This window comes from Amblyomma mixtum, chromosome 10, assembly GCF_055824585.1.
Source record: "Amblyomma mixtum isolate Tamu chromosome 10, ASM5582458v1, whole genome shotgun sequence".
Taxonomy (NCBI): Eukaryota; Metazoa; Arthropoda; class Arachnida; order Ixodida; family Ixodidae; genus Amblyomma; species Amblyomma mixtum.
The window spans coordinates 165,703,458-165,720,891 of record NC_143021.1 but is presented as its reverse complement, the minus strand read 5'-3'; the positions used below and the strand labels follow the sequence as shown (position 1 = coordinate 165,720,891).

At 49.2% G+C, this 17,434-nt stretch overlaps 1 pseudogene; it reads left to right on the top strand.

Moving 5' to 3' along the window:
• The first annotated feature begins 10,784 nt into the window (after positions 1 to 10,784).
• LOC149327639 (uncharacterized) lies at positions 10,785 to 11,824 on the top strand (annotated as a pseudogene).
• The last annotated feature ends 5,610 nt before the right edge of the window (positions 11,825 to 17,434 follow it).

Below are 17,434 nucleotides of genomic sequence, written 5' to 3'. Positions count from 1 at the left end.
AAACGACGTGTTCTTCGCCCAGCGCTACTTCGAGCATCATTTCCACACCGACTACGCCGATTTGCTCCTGCATGCGAACAGTGTGGCGTGATCTACACGTCAGAAACGGCAAGAAAGTGAGGACGCCAAATTCTCATTGTTACTGCAAAGGAACGGCCGTCCTCCTGGTTCCAATGGTGTCATCAACATTTCGTCACACCAGTTGACCCCAGGTGAGCAGAGTGTCCTCAGCCGCGGACCGAACTTTAACACTGGACGAGCACCAAATATGGGAGCGATGGCATGTGCCATCGAGGAAGCAGTCCGCAAAGTTGAGCACTGCCGCTGGAGTGAAGTTCGCACGCGCGCCATTGGAGCTCTTTCCAAACTCTCGAGAGCAAGCAAGTCTGCTTTATTACCCGCAGAAACAATGGCTATTAGGAGACTAAAGAAGACTGAAGACATTGTGATCTTGCCGGCTGACAAAGGTAATGCGACGGTTGTGCTGGACCGCAAGGATTACATCACAAAAATGGCTCAACTACTGAAAGACGAGACCACATATGCTAAAGTGAAACGAGACCCAACAAAGAAGATTGAGAGCGAACTGCAAAAATTGCTGACGGACGTCTTCAAATTTGTTCCGCCGCAAAGCAAGAATTTATAATATCTACCCTTATTTCATAATGGCTCAGGTCCAGTCATCTACGGTGTTCCCAAGATACGCAAGCCCGACGTGCCTCTACGGCCAATAGCAGACTTTGCCCAGTCTCCCCTGCATAGGCTGTCTCGGTACCTGCACTGCAACCTGCGCCCCCTGGTTGGTACAACGGAGATGTATGTGAAGGACTCTAGTCACTTCTTCAGGATGTTACAGGACGTCGACATCCAAGAAGACGACATCATCGCGTCTTTTGACGTCAAATCTATGTTCATCTGTGTACCAATAGACTTCGCTGTCCAGTGCTGTAATGGCGTCCTTGAAAATGACGAGACCTTTGCCAACCGCACTCCGCTTGAAGCTGTGGACCTATGCCACCTTTCGAAATTTTGCCTGCAGAGCACTTACTTCGTTTTTAATCACGAGTTCTACAGTCAGGTGTTTGGAACCGCAATGGGCGCTTCAATTTCGGTTACTTGCGCCAACCTTGCCTTGGAAACCATCGAGACATTCACGCTTGGTTCATTCCCTCGTCGCCCAAAAATATTTTTGCGCTATGTAGACGACTGTTTTTGCGTGTTGAACCGGGAAGACACGCCTGCACTACTACATCATCTGAACTCCATCCAACCAACCATCCAGTTTACCATGGAAGAGGAGAGTTCCGGTCGCATTGCCTTTCTCGATGTTTTAGTGCAGCGCACAACGAACGGCCTCGTAACGTCGGTCTACCGGAAAGTCACACATACAGGCCAATACCTGAACTTTGCCTCTGCTCATCCGATTGGACACAAGCGCTCCGTGGCATCAGCGCTTTTCACACGAGTGCAACGCCTATGCTCATCCTCACAAGTGCGAAGGAAAGAAGAAAAAAGGATTTAAGAAGAACTCTCTAGAAATGGCTACCCAAGGCAAATTTTAAACTCGCAGCAACACCGATGTTAAAATCCACCCACGGCACCGCAAAAAGAGCGGAAGCGAGCCGTCATTCCCTACGCAGTTGGTGTAAGCGAAACACTGGCGAGTACCTTCAGTGATTACGATATACAAATCTGTCCCGTGCCTACAAACAAGCTCAGACAGCAACTTGTGCCAGTGAAAGACAAGCTGGAAAGCACTAGATACTCCGGGGTTGTATACAAGATTCCTTGTATACAACCCTACAAGATTCCTTGTATACAAGCCTACATCGGCGAAACCGGGGATTACAGGAGACGGCTCAGGGAGCATATAAATGACGTTCCCAAGGGGCGCACCGAAGAAAATGCCTTGGCAGATTACCATAAAAGCACCGGTCCCATTATCGGCCGGGACGCAGCCAGTATCATATCCACTGAGAAATCATTATCATCATGCCTACTCCTAGAGTCATTACTAGAGGCCGGATTTTTAGGCACTAAAACGACGTTTTAGGCGCCATAAATAGGCGGCTAAAATTACATTTTAGGCACCTAACAGAGAAAAATAGGCACTATAAACTTTATCAAACGTGCACACAGTTCCGAACTTCAGCGCGCAATATCTGCCGGAAAATAAAACAAAAACACAGCAGGAATGATTTGGAACCTTAAGCAAGGTGCGAACATTAGAAGCCGTTTTTTTTTAAGGCTGTCGCGCAACTTTTCGTACAATACAAATGCTTCAGCAGAGCAAAAGGGACGGTTACCAAACCTTTTAAAACACTTTGGTATACGTCGAAACAAACAATTCGCTTGTCGTGTACAAAAGTAGAACATTGAACACCTTAACAGGAGGCCATGTATTTAGAAATAAACATTGTTTGAGTCATTTACTCTATGGTTTGAATGCACGAATGCTTTTCGTATGCACGCACGACTGCCAGATGTCTAGTGAGGCCTGCTCCAACCAGACTACCGCCAAATGCCATTTGATGAAGATGGCATGCTGCTGGGGCACAAGGAACGATATTAAGTCAGGTTACCCAGGTGAAATTTTTAATCAGTTAAACTGTTTCCAGCAGGTTTATGGAACATTTTACAGTTGGTTTCAATTGGAACCAACTGGGAATTATTTGGACGAACCTAAAACTTACTCCGTATACTTTCCGAAATGTGGTGCCATCTGGTAGACTACCACTTTAACAGCCAAAGTCATCAACAAGCTGCCACGATAAAATCGCAGAAAATAGGAAAAAGGTTGCTTCGATATTTTCAGGTGACGTATTTGGTATTGTGTACACAGCCGACGTAGGCGCAGCGTTCACCATAGCCAACTGATGAGATCATCTAATGTTGCTGCGTGTGTGTTTTACTCAAAGCCTAAATGGATTCGAAAGCAAACAGAATCTGAAAGCAAAATCACAGCGTATTTCAGGCCCCTTTTCTGTAAAATATGGCGTTTTTAGGCACCGACGTCGGAAATAGGCATTTATAGGCACTGACACCCAAAACAGACATTTATAGGCACTATAAAAACAGTATTAAACATATTGTGAACACCTAATTCACGCTCATATGTAAAAATGGTGGCCTACGAAGCGTTAAAAAAAAGAGGCATTTGCCTAAAATCCGGTCTCTTGTCATTACATATGCAATCAACTTCTCACAAACTTAATCGGACACGTGGGTCCTTGCCTGCAGCATACGCATGCTCATTGCAGCGACCTTCATCTGTATAAACATGGCCGATCCGTTACTCGTTTTCATATGTGAACAAAGGATCGGTAGCGGTCCCGAAACGTCATTTGTTTTTACCCTGTTCTTCAATTTCTTGGCGAGTGTTAGGTTTTTCACAGTGATGCTATTCTGAGCACCCCGGATCCGGACCTCACTGAACAGATATGCAACATCCAGGCAATCAATCTAGGAGGAAAAGAATATTCAATGAACGCTTATGCAGCCTCACCAGAAAACTCATGTAAATGCATGATTAACGGCGTCTTACCAATACCATCAGAAGAGGAATTACTAAAGTGCACGGAAACATATGCCCAACAAATAAACATGATTCAAGCAAGGCCTTTCGGCACAAAGGGGGCATGCCTATATACCTTTGAAGGCAAAGTAGTACCACGGTTTGTCTACCTCAGCGGCATGAAATACAGGTGCAAACCATTCCGACCAGTGATGCAGGTTTGCGGGCGCTGCCTGAAAACAGGACACCGTGCTGACATTTGCGCCACTCCGCAGGAGAAAATAGGCTACAATTGCGGAGTACGCAGTCCCCCAACAGGACATGTCCATTGCACAAATTACTGCATCGTCTGCGACACATCGAACCACTCCACCATTTACACGAACTGCCCGGCAAGACTACACCAAAAGAGCGAAAAAGACAAGCAAAGCTGATGAAGCCGTAAACCGACGCCATCCTTATGGAGACATTGCTGCACAGCGCAATCTTCTAGATGTGCAGCAGAACCAACGGTCTGAGCAGAAGCAAAAGACTGCGCAGAAGAACAAGACTGAGCACGAGCACAAGACTGAACATCGACCCAGGAATGAGAATCGGCCCAAATTGAACCAAACCCAAGTCGACCGGCCGAGAGAACCGCAAGGATATAGCAGCAGCGTAGCATTGCCCACGAAAGAGAATCAGAACAACGGTCCAAACAAGGCACTCACCGCCCATCCAAAGAAACCTTGGAACCGAAACACAGAACAATGGCCACCACTCGCGCCACTGAGGAAGGAAAACCCAGTGGCCACCACGGCTGCCTAGACACCTTTGAAGCAGGCCATGGAGACCGAGAGCCCAGAACCATCGGACAAACAAGATAGGAAAAACCACACGGAAAAGCCCACATTGGACTCCGTGAACGCCGGACATAAGAATTTGGAACGTGATTTAGCACAACTTGAACCTCATTGGGGGCCAAATGGTACCAAGATAGACGCCACCGAGCCATGGGCCTGTGCATCGAAAGGCAGTGATGGCGCAGCCCACATTAAGGAAAACCAGGAGACGCAGTCACTCCGGAACGCTACACCCGAGAAAGGAGCAGGCCCTGCTGAAAAGGGTGAGTTGTCCATTTAAGCAGCCTCCACTCCTACCTCTTATCCAACCGCTGACCCCCCATTACACCTCAAGAGGCGGTAAGGCAGTACATACGTTCCGCTGAATTTCGCTCCGAAATCACTAGCATAATGAACACTATAGCTGCTGAACAACTCGGAGCGATGCAGCAACAGCTCATACTTGCCCAGGCACAGTTGATACAGACCATGACTGACAGGATAGAAGCTACGATTAACACACGGTTGGAAAAACATGAAGCCGGCATCAACAAGATTTTCGAACTTGTACCTCATCAGTAATTGCCTCGCAAGCAGCGCGCAGTTCAACCCGCTGCCTGTCCTCATCCAGTATCTTCAGACCAGCAACATGGCGCAGAACAATAGCACGCGAAAAGGTCGGCGGCGACGCCAATCCACTACACCAACAGGAACAATTATATGGTAATGGAACTGTCGCAGCATACGCCGAAAACAAGCACAACTAGCCGCATATATCGCAAACTCCCCAAATCCCCCCATGTCATTGCTCTGAAAGAGACGGAAACAAATCGCATTCATATCCGCGGTTATCACATGGCAGCCCTTACACCACGTACGACAATCCTGACACTCGCGTCCATGCCGGTGCGACACCGCACACCGACAAACACGCCCGACAGCAAGGGCACCAATATACCGCGATAGAGCTAAGCTCACCGGGACACACATATGGCCTCACTATTCTTAATATATACAGCAATCCTGAAGATAAAGGCAGAATTATTCCGGGTATCCTGGGCTCCTTTCGTTCCTCAAAGCTCCTTGTGGTGGGTGATTTTAATGCATGTCACACGCGCTGGGGATACACCTCGGATACCCCCAAAGGTAACCTAATTTCTACCGCAATGGCTGATTACAACCTTAGCCTGATCACAAACTCCACCGTACCCACCCGCATTGGCACAAGTGTCACCCGCGACACCACACCCGATCTCACATGGGCCACACCGAACATAATCGTTAAATCTCACACGGTGCTCCAAGACAGCCTTGGAAGTGACCACTTTCCAGTCTCCACTATTACTGCTTATGAGTCCAAGATTTTCAACCCTCGTTCGCAGCTTCTCACTGACTGGGACAAATTGCGCTAATAATTGGCAGCTGAATCTACAGAACCCTGTACTGTCCCTGACTGGACAGACCATCAGGTGAAAGGTATCCAGGCGAACAGCAAAAGCATTAAAAATACCTCTAAGGCACCGCAGGTTGATCCGCATCTGGCTCATCTATGGGAGGCCCGACAGTGACTTCTCAAGCGCTGGCGTCACCAGCGACATAATCGCAAATTGAGACTCCGCATAGCCGCTCTCACTCGCGAGGCAGAGGAATACACGAACACTCTAGCCCGCGCAAACTGGGCAACCTTTTGTAACGATCTCAAGGGTACATTAAGCACAAAACGCACGTGGTCCCTCGTACGCGCTCTCTTAGATCCAACAACCACTACAACTAGAGCTCCAAAAGGGCACCGACGTAATTGGCCAACTACGGGACACTTATATACCCGCACCCCTTCATTCAGCAGATCCACGCAATCTACCTCCACCTAACCCAGAACTTGATGCCGACATCACCTTAAACGAAGTCCGCCTAGCACTCTTCAGTATTCGCCGCTCTACGGTGCCGGGGCCGGATGGCATAACGTAGAAGGCACTACTAAATCTGGACGAAGTCTCCCTTCAGGAATTCACGGAGCTCTTTAATAACCACTGGCAAGCTGGGACGCTCCCATCAGCCTGGACCCATGCCAGCATGCGATTTATACCCAAACCGGGCAAACCTCTCACCCTTCAAAATTTGCGCCCCATGTCCTTAACGAGCTGCGTCAGCAAGCTCTTCGAGCATGTCATTCTCAATCGCCTGCAACCGTTTCTGGAAACAACAGGCTTTCTCTCCAACGTTCAATTCAGCTTCCGCCCAAACATCTCGGCGCAAGACGTACTTCTCGCCCTTAAAGAGTCCCTCTATTGCACCAAGCGCCATACAGCCAGTACGCGAGCCATACTGGCCCTGGATATTCATGAGGCTTTGACCACATCCTCACGACATTAGCCACCACGGGATGCGGCACCCGCATATGGCAATATATTCGGGCCTTCCTTCAGGGACGCACGGCAGAACTCCACCTTGGGGATAATGCCTCCCAGCCTTTCCCCCTGCCTAACCAGGGTACCCCACAAGGGGCGGTTCTGTCACCTTTACGTTTTAACATTGCCCTAGCGCCGCTGTCAAAGGCCCTTGCTGCTATCCCAGAGCTCCAAACAGCCATATACGCAGGTGTATAACCCTCTGGACAACCAGAGGATTCCTTGGAACAGCCCAGGATAACATGCAATCTGCCATACACTCATTTAGCAAACAGAGGCCTTCCGTTGCTCTCCAAATAAATCGGAACTCCTGCAGCTGAAGCCCCTCCCCAGTGACCCATAGATTGAACTGCACATGTACGGGAATCCAGTGCCCATTGTGCCTCAGGTGAAGATTCTCGGCCTTCTTATTAACAAGACACTCGATGCAACCGCCACCCTTCAGCTCTTGCAAAGACAGACCAAACAGGTCGCTGCACTTGTCAGGTGGGTGGCAGCACGCAATCATGGGCTGTCTGAACGCGAGACCATCAATACGACAAGTGCACTAATCATTGGCCGCATTACATACCACCTCCAATACCACATACTCGCTCAGCGGCAAACACAAAAGGCAGACATCCTAATACGCACGGCTGTCACCTCCGCCCTACGTCTTCCGCGGACGGTTAGCACGAAACGTCTCCTGGCCACTGGTACCCACAATATAGTGATCGAATTAATAGAGGCTCGACGCACCAACCAATTAGTCCGCCTGAGTCGCACAGAAAAAGGACAACGCCTACTGCGACAGCTACGTCTCAATCCACCCATTCTCACCCCAACAAGTCCTACACCTTACATGATTTCTCCGCGCACTCAGGACCACATATATAAGAAGCCCCTACCGCGCAATATGAGCGCTAGTCTCCATCAGGGTAGGCGGCAGGCACGAGCGAGCTATTACACGAAAACATACAGCAACCGCTCCGACATCCTTTATGTCGACGCGGCAGAAAATTCGAAACAAGGATATTTTACGGCAGTCGCAGCCTATGAAGACAGCACAGTGGCGGCCGCCGCCACTATCCGGACTAATTCGCCTGCAGAAGCGGAAGGAGCCGCCATCGCACTTGCTCTGGCTCACTCCACCATTGACAAAAACGTAACCGAAATCTGCACAGATTATCAGGCCGCGTACTGGCACTACGTAAAGGGCGTGGCGACGCCGGCAACGCATCGTATTCTTGCCACAGTCACCTCTCTCTCTGACGTGGGTCACTGGGCACGCCTCGATCCCCGGTAATGAGCGCGTTCATGCGCTGGCCCGAGAACTGTCCTCCCGGACCCCGGAGGATCAGGCACCCAACCCTGCGAAAGAGGCCCCATCGGTACTCTCTACATATCACCAAATCACCACATTCTACAAACTCAGCCGCATGACACTGCCACCACCCCACAGTACCTTGTCGCCCTTATCCAGCGCCACGTGGCGATAATTACAGACAGGCTGCTTTATTTCCCCCCACCGTCTCTCATGCTTTCACCCAACCTTTCCTCCTGATTGTACCACCTGTGGCGTTCCCAGATCCACAATTTTACACTACCTTTGGGAATGTCCTTCCCCAAAGGCAGTACCCCCATCCCCAATCCCACTCATTCTTCCTGGGAGGCTGATTTACGGACCACTCAGCCCGCCGGCCAGAAATGGCTGGTGGATCGGGCTTTACGTGAAGCACAAGCCCGTAAACTCCTGGACCAATAGGGGACCACCCTGGAAGATTTTTTTGTGTAATAAAGTTGTTTCCATCCATTATACCGCCACTTAGCTTAAAGCATGGTTGAGGTGTCCACCTTTCCAAGATGGCAGTTATGCGCCTTCTCTCTGGTTCAGGTGTCCACCGAGGTGTGAACACCTCGCCCTGACCCCACGCTACGTATATCCTGGTACAGCAGAGCTAAGCCACAGCCAATTTTATATACACCATAAACCACGCAGATGGCGATGCGCAATCGCTACTGAGAATGAGAGAACGAGAGAGAGAGACTGTCGGCGAGGCGATGGAGAGCGGGCTCGGCGGAGAGCAAGCTGACGTCACGTGTCGCCACAGCAACCGAGAGGCTGACGTCACTCCATCTGTTAGGCGCGGCGGCGGCTCCTCGAGGAGCAGAGTGGTCCAGAGACCACGCGACGAGCGGTTAGACATGGCGTAGTATTGTTTTCGCAATAAAAGTGATCTAGGACATCAATTTTGCCACAAGACTCACAAAGCTTTGTCATAAATAACCGCGATCGACGTAAATAAAGATTTATCCGCGGTATTCAGCAGCGCAAGAAGTTTATGGACACCTCACATTGCAATGAACTGCACATCCGCCCACTCCAAGGAAATACCAGGTGTTGAAAATGCGCTGCAGCAAGGAGAGGCTTACGGCTCAAGGAGTGGAGACGCTGAAATCGCTGAAAGCGCGCTATGGTCAAGTAGACGGTATCTGGGACGAACGGGACAATAGGTCCACCAAGGGCAGACTTTCCTAAAAAATCAGCCCTCTCGTTAGGAACAAAGCCACAGTGTCCAGGGACACATTGAAAGTGTACTTCTGCAATATGTGGTGGAATAAAATTCAAGGGAACGGCTCGTAGGAGTATCCCTAGATTTGTCGAGCGCCGCCAAGGCTGAATGGCTGTCTGAAAATATAATAACCTGAGAGATGCAGCAGGGACTCCTTATTAAGGCCAACGCAATGACCAGAAACTCAGCGCTAACAATAGGGGCAGAGTCAGGGGCCCGAAATGAATTACTCCAATCAAGAGACCTTGAGCAAACGCCAATCGCTGCCTTTTAATTTTGCTGGAAGCTCTCTGCAAAAACGGCAATATGGTAGGGAAAAAAATTTAGGTACTCCTCTATAAGCCCATATCTGTAAGCAGATTCTTGGCATTCCTTGGGAGGGTTTCGTAAAAGGAGACTGCAGTATCAGCCTACCTGTGGTCAACTTGCACTGAAGAATTTATTGATACAGAAATTTTTGACAGCAGGGAAGTAGTGAACACATCCAGAGGGAGCTTATACCTAGGCCAATTAGTACCAAAGAAGTGAGTTGGGTTCGTTGTAAATATGGGGTTACCCAATCTAGGAACAGGCTCCAAACACTTTAAAAACCTCCGCGCAGTGAGAAGCTAGAACCGCGAATTTAAAGGAGCCATGACAGCCTATAGCTGTGCATACCGTGCTTATTGCATACAATTCCCAACACGTTAAACTACAATTGTCGCCAGTTTCAATTGATTATGTGCGGTGGATATTTTTAACGCTTTTTTTTTCGTTTCTTTTGATAGCTGCTGGCTAGTCTGGCAACCTCTGATTGCTGACGTCAGAAGGGCATACCCGCCCCGAGTCGACTGCTGCGCGCTGTTCGCTGCGTTACGGTGCTTGCTCGCACACCATGGACGGCAGTTACTCGAAAAGTTTTTTTTCTTTCAGCTTAGCGAAATAAAATGCATTTTCCGTGTTTTCTTTTCGAAGCCTTCAGCTTAGCACGCGAGCTTAGTGGTCCTTGGGAAAGCGGACTTGGTCGTGGCGCCTGTTTTCTGATGATTGATGAAACAAAAATCGGTGCAGCCCTGCTTTATTTTTTATACTGAGAAGTAGCGAACTTCTCCCGTATGTGAAAAACGACACGTGCCATGCATGCCTTCGCCGATGTGCGCCTGAACGGCGTGGCGATCTGTCGCTGGCTGTTCTTGCCCGCTATTCGTCGGCTCGATAATTAAAGTTAGATTTTCACAAGATGGCACTAAAGTAAGTTTGCGGCACGAAAGGAGCAGAGAAAAGTTTCAAATGCAACTGCCTCCCCGCTACATATGTGTGTGTGCGTGTGTAAGTCGAACATACATTTTCAGCTCGAACCGTTTTGCAGAAAGAAGCCGCTAGAAGAAGCCAACAGGACTCGAATATTTCACTGCCCGCACTGATGAATAGTCGCCGCCGCCTAAATGAGTGCTTCAAGATAATATAGTGGATCTGTGTCGCCCCTCGCGCCGCACTCGGCTCGGAGGCCATGGCACAAGGCGCCGGACAAGAAAGAGGAAGTTGGGCTATACCGCCGCAGCGCGAGTAGCGCAATTACAAAGCAGTTCGAACCCCAACGCTGTCAGAGCTGGTTCTTCCTCGCCTTAGCTCCGATAGATTTGGTGACCCGGCTTGGAACACGCAACCCCATCCTCCTACATGGCTGTTCCGCCCTTCCTACCGGCGGCGACCCGCCCTCGAACGCGCAGCCTCTCGGTACTTGGGTGGCCGCGTTCCAGCCAGTCAGCCTGCCGCCATTTTGGCGCAACAGCACCCGCGCCTGGCTCTTGCAGGTTGAGGCGCATTTCCAGCTTGCGACGTATCACCAGCCAGGAGACCAAGTTCCTCCACCTCGTGTCGTCCCTGCCTCCTGACGTCGCTGAGGACTTAGTGGACGTCATCAGCTCGCCGGACTCGGCTCCACCCTTCGACACGTTGAAGGCGGCTATCATCGACCGCAAGTCAGCGTCCGAGCGCAGCAAACTACAGCAGCTCCTCAGCGCTACAGAGCTTGGCGACAGCCGCCCTTCGCAGCTCTTCCGTCGCATACTCACTCTTATTGGAGACTCTTCTGCTCAGCACGGCCCCCTTATGCGTGAGTTGTTCCTTCAACGTCTTCCCCAGCCCATGGTCCCCATTTTCGCCGCGGCGGGTGATGTTTCATTCGGCAAGCTCGCTGAACTCGCTGATCGTGTTGAGGACTACTCACGGCTCCCCAACGTCAGCTCTCTGACCAGTCCGCCTCCAACTACCACCACAGGATTCCAGCTTGCCAGCGTCGAATGTCGACTTGATGCCCTTGCCAAGAGGCTCGATGTCCTCGTGCCCTTACCACGCCGTTCGTCGCCAAATTTGCGGTCACGCCACCGGTCCCCGCCACCTTCGCGTTCTTCAGAGCCCCAATCATCTGACGCGCGGCCCGACACCTTGCCCTCGGCTGTATGCTGGTACCACCGTACCTTCTGCAGCTCTGCTCGCAAGTGCACCCACTCGTGCCCCTGGTCGGGAAAAGCTGCGACCGGCCACTGACGGCGGCAGGTGGTGCTGGTGGACGGGCATGCCGCCTATTTTATGCATTGGACAAGATCACTGGCACTCGCTTCCTGGTCGACACGGGAGCACAGGTCAGCGTCATAGCGGCCTCTTGAGCACATCGCTATCGCAACGACCAGACGTCCCCTTTAAAACGATCAACAACTCACCCATTCGCACGTAGGCCAACGATCCCTTACGCTTAATTTGGGATTGCGCCGCACGTTTCGCTGGATCTTCATTATCGCTGAATCTTCATTATGTGTTTAAGAATGTTGCCCCAACTAGCTCAGCTCTCCGAGCTATAACCGCTTGTGTACGTCAAAGATTTGGAAGAGCCGGGAGGTACGAATCCATTGCTTAATCACTGCTCCCAGCCCGAAGCGAAGGCAGATTTGCGTGCAGAAGGCGGATTTGCGAGCCATTCACGGAGTCAATGGTCGTTTGCTAAAGCGGTATTTTCAAGGAGAAAACTTCTGTCTATAACCAAGGTCTTAATTTGATCGCTGCTCTTGCAAAACTGTACCTCGTCGTAACCAAGCTGCAATTAAAGCAATTGCATTTTATTTTTTTTGCTCCGGGTTTTATATTTTTGTATGGGTGTTTGTGCATTCTAAACGCTCGTGTTTCACAGTGCGCAACATAAAACCAAGGCCGCTTCTTTTGTGACGGATAATGGCTGTATCTTTTGCTACCCTGTGTGGGGATCACCAGTCAAGGAGACCAGTGCAACCTCCACGCTGTCGCCTCTATGAGAGCGCGCCTCGACTCGACGGTATCGAGTTCATGCCGGCATGTAGAGACGTGAGTAGGATTGTATCAAAGCGCTCGATCTGTCCTCTGCACAGCAAGCGCAGAAAAAACTTTTGCAGCAGGTACTACGTTTCACTGCCGGTGCTACAAGAAGCGAGTCCAAACGCATCTCTTGGAAGTGGAAGGGGTCATTCGGCGTGGTGAACGCGGTCTTCTCTCGGAGTCTTTCACCGACACCAGTTTTCTGGTAGCCGCTCTTAAAGCACACCAAAGAAAAGTTGTTGGCGTTGCAGAGCCAGTCCAGTGCGTCGAAGATGCGGGGGAGGAGGTAGACATCCTTGATCTTTATGTTATTCAAGCGGCAGTAATGGACGCAGAACCGACGTATGCCGCCGTTATTTCTCAATAGGGGCTCTTCGACGGTGGGACCACGTCGTCACGATGCATTTATTCCAATTTTCCTCGGATGACTTCGCGATATCGCGGCGACACACGGTAAGTATTTCGGTGAAGAGGTCGGACGTGTTCGTCAGTTACAATGCGAGGTTTGTCAATGGGCGTTTGACGGATATTCGACGATGAAAATTAACACGCCCTGTGACTTTTAAGAGTGGGCAACTACTTTTGTCCACTACAGGGTTGTGCTGGGTTATGTTGAAGGTTGGCGAGTACTCTTCGTTAGGCGAATCTTCTGCGGATCAGTTGGAGAGCGCGAAGGCGCCTCGAACGTCGGATTGTTTGTCTAAGACGGCAATCATTGTGCCTATGTTGAGGTGTCAGTATTCTTCGCTGAAGTTTTGTCTTCAGCGCATCAGGTCGTCGATTTCCAAAACGGCGAAGCCTCGAACAAATGCCAGGCTTCGATCTAAGAGCAATTGCGTGTTTCCCTTCGTGATGCCCTCTGTGTTCTGGGCAATGCGTTCCATCGCATTCTTATTCCTTTATTCCCTCGCATAATCCGGATCAGCGGTCACTACCTGCCCTAAGAAGACGTATTCTTTTACCACTTCCAGCCCCTCGTGACCAAGTGCGAACTGCTGTTCCTTTTCTCGACTCTTGAACATTATTTAGGTTTTATACATGTTAACGTTTAGACCGACCGTTCTGCTGTCCCTGTCTAAGCCATTGATCACGCTTTGCAGTTCATATCCTAAGTGACTTAGCAAGGTAATGCCATGAAAGAATCCCATATTACTAAGGTATTCTACATTAACTCTTATTCACAACTTTCTCAATCCAAGCACCTGAATATCTACTGCAAACAGGCAGTGAACAGCACTGGTGAGATAATGAGATAGTGTCTTCATCGCTGAGGCCTTTTCATTGCAATTTTATTGCTGACTTTATGGAGGGTTATAGTGACTGTGCAGAGGGTATAGATATCCGCTCAATAAACTTTTTTGGCCCCCTGCTACGCTTTCTCCTCTTGGAATCCAGTCCGTTACCCTTAAACACAATCCCTCAAATACCATCTGGAGTATTTTTACTTCGGGCTAATCTACACACTGACTACGCCAGAGGTTTGAACTGAGTCATATGCTTTGTCGTAATCTGCAAGGATTATATGTTGGGCTACGCCATATTCTGTGCAATGAAGTTGATGAGCGACCCCAATAAACTTGGTTATCTGAGGCGATGCACAAACAAAAAAAGTGCTTTCTGCAACATGGCCTTCGCATTTCTGGCTGACAAAGGCAAAGCCATACTTAGCTTACAGCTTAGCATGACCTAAACTTTGCGGGTTGAAGCTAAAGTTAGGCCATGGGCAGGAATGAGATGCGCATCCTTTTATGGTCAAATATAAGCGCGAAGTACGGCACAGTGCACTTTGTGGCCATTCAACAGATGTAGTAACCCATCCACCAGTGTTTTTAAAAAATAATAAGCTCACCACGATAATATGCGGTATTTCACCTAACAGGCAATGTCTGCGCAAGCTAAACACCCCGAATGCTAACCCCCATATTCAAGAACGTTTCTTATCTTAACACGCAAAGCGACCTTTGGTAAGGAGAACTAAAGTATAAGCAAAAGAAAAGGGCTAAGTGGATTTCAGAAATGCCCCGCACGCCACCTTAAAGCGACCTTTCAGAAGAAGCACTTCTCTGGCTAAGAAAATAGCATGGGAGCGAGGTTATATTTTTTACTCTCAGCGATTCAAAGATTACACACCTATTATACACTTTATATGAGAATAGCGGGTAACAAAATGCAGAAAAAGCGATTTAAAAACAGTTTCGCAGCCAGCAGTATACTTTTAGCTATTTTAGCTGCTGCCATAAAGCGAGTTTTTCTTTTGGTCTGGCCACCATCGCAAGCCGTCAATATAACGTCGCTTGCTGCGTCTACCGTCCTTCTCGTTTGTTTGTTTGTTGCAGTTTGCACTTGCTTTTTTTCGTCCTGCTTTTTCTTTTTTCACGTCGATCGCTCTAATTATAATTAAACACAATTTTGTGCACCGAAAATGGAAAGGAAGAAATTTAATTTTACCGAGGCAGAGCGCGCATTTCTTCACGACTTTGTCAATAAACAGAAGCCAATAATAGAAAATAAAAAAACTGATGCTGTTAGCGCGAGCAGGAAGAGGGCAGCGTGGCTCATGATCGAGCAGGAATTCAACAGCCGTCACGGTGTTTCGAAGCGCAACGGGAAACAACTCAAGAAATGTTGGGATAACCTCAAAGAGAAGTGGAGGAAAGAGAATGCCGCTGATACGCGTGAGGTTTTTGCTACAGGTATGTTTGCACGCTCTCATTTGTTTTAAAACGTATGAAGCGGCAAATGAAGGACGCGAGCGGCTACAAGAGCGAGCGACGAGTACTGCTATGAGCAAAGCGCTGCTTATCTGGCCTTCAGCCACGGGCGCTGATGACCCTGCTCGCATCTGCCGTGAGATGTGTCCCTCGTGGTTGCCGCTTAATCTAGTCTGACCGCTGTGTTCTCCACGGATGTGCCGATTAGTGATTTGTTGATTACCGTATCAAGCACACGAGAGATCGCCACCAGATGAAAGGCCGTTGCGCGTGTGTCCCGTTTTTTTCTTTGCAGACTGCGATCTCTTGTGATTGAGATCAGAGTGCAGTACCTGGGTCGGCAGATATGAAAAGACAGGATGCAAAATTTGTTAGCGCAGTGTGAAGACCTGAACAAGTTTGTTGCATGTTGATTAAGCAGTACCCGATCGGTCGTCTTGCCGCCGCCAAGCACGTCCGAAAGAAAACGGGACGATTTAATAGCGACAGGGCTGGAAAGACGCAGTGGCCACGCACGGCGGGTATGAACGGAAGCGGTACATGTAGAGCAGGAGCGGTGACGATGTTTGCTTATATTTTATGACGGGCGTGTGGCTGAGGTACAACTAATGCAAATATCGGAAAAGGAATTCATTACCGCATTAGCACGTTGTTATGTTTTTATGTGCTCCTATACCAGGTTCAGAAAAATTTACGGTGAACATCTCTGATTGCATTTTTGTCCTCCATATTTTGACACCCATTCGTACTTGCCAATACAGGGGGTCCTGGTTTAGTCTCTCACTGTGGGACCACCTTCTGTAGAAACTGCTTCCGACTGTGCGTTCAGGAACCTGATAAATCTACAATGATGGAACAAATGTAAACAGCATTTAGGCCACTGAACATTTTTCAGTGTTGCTACTGCTTCAACGATGAAACATGTAGCTGTGCACGAAACATTGAAATCACATCACTGGTCTCTGGTGAATGTATTTGTGTCAAAATGTTTGTGGCAGATGTTGCCATGAGGTTGCTAATCTTGTAAAACATGCACTGTGCCAGGTGGTGGGAGCCCACAACGCAGCGAGATGACCGACGAGCTGCAACGTGTTGGTGCTGTGGCATCTCACATGAATGTGAGAGTGGTCAACTGTTACGACAGTGACCGCGCACGGCATGGCACCAACCCTTGCAGCAGCAGCAGCAGCAGCAGCAGCAACAGCAGTTTCACTCCTGGCGTCGTGGCCCTCTTACAAGCGACCCAAGAGGCGAATGGTAAGCTTTTCGTGTGCTCCTTGCTGAGCTGCGTGGTCCCCCTTTTCACTTCATTCCGAAATGTGCGCCCTTCAAACATTATGAGCTTGAGTTTCTGCCACAATGTTAAAGCACACCATATACATTTACAAAACATTGTGGCCAATGCATCTTCACATCGACCTGTTGCTAAAATCCATCCACACTAGATGTGTGCCTCCTAGCCATGCAGCATAAGCCCTATCAGTTATGCCATGCTAGGTATTTCACAAGTAGCATGCATGCAAATACTTCGTGCCTTATGCTCAAGTGTACACGCAGCGAGTTGTGTACGCTCTTGACAAGTGCTTCAAAGCTGTTTGGGTCAAAAACTGCAGCTGGTCTTCCATTTTCTTTGCAATTTGTTTTGTTTTATAGCTCAAGAGCGTAGACTGTCGGATGAGTTGGTTTTGCATTGGAGAGCACTTACGAGTGCACACAAATGAATAGAGAGAGAGATACTGGGAACAGGAACAGAACTGCTTGTGTATTGTATTGCCATTGCACTAGTTTGAAGGTTTGTTCAAGTTCATCGTTCATCTAAAGTTCAGTTTGCCATGCGCCTTTATTTTGTTGCTATTTTTGGTTTTCACTCTTCCATACTTATGTTTTCATTTGCTTCAATCCTCTTTATTACTCATATTACTTGCATTCCCGTCTTCCTCATCCGGTGGCCGTCGGCTGCTGGTCGGCCATGCTGCTGAACCACCGCCAGACCACCTCTAGCTTACCGCTGCCTATGTTAGCTCGCATCGTGTTGGTTCTCGTCCATCCGTAGATTCAGTGTGGTTTTGTGTGCCACCCTTGGCTGCTCCAACCATAGCGA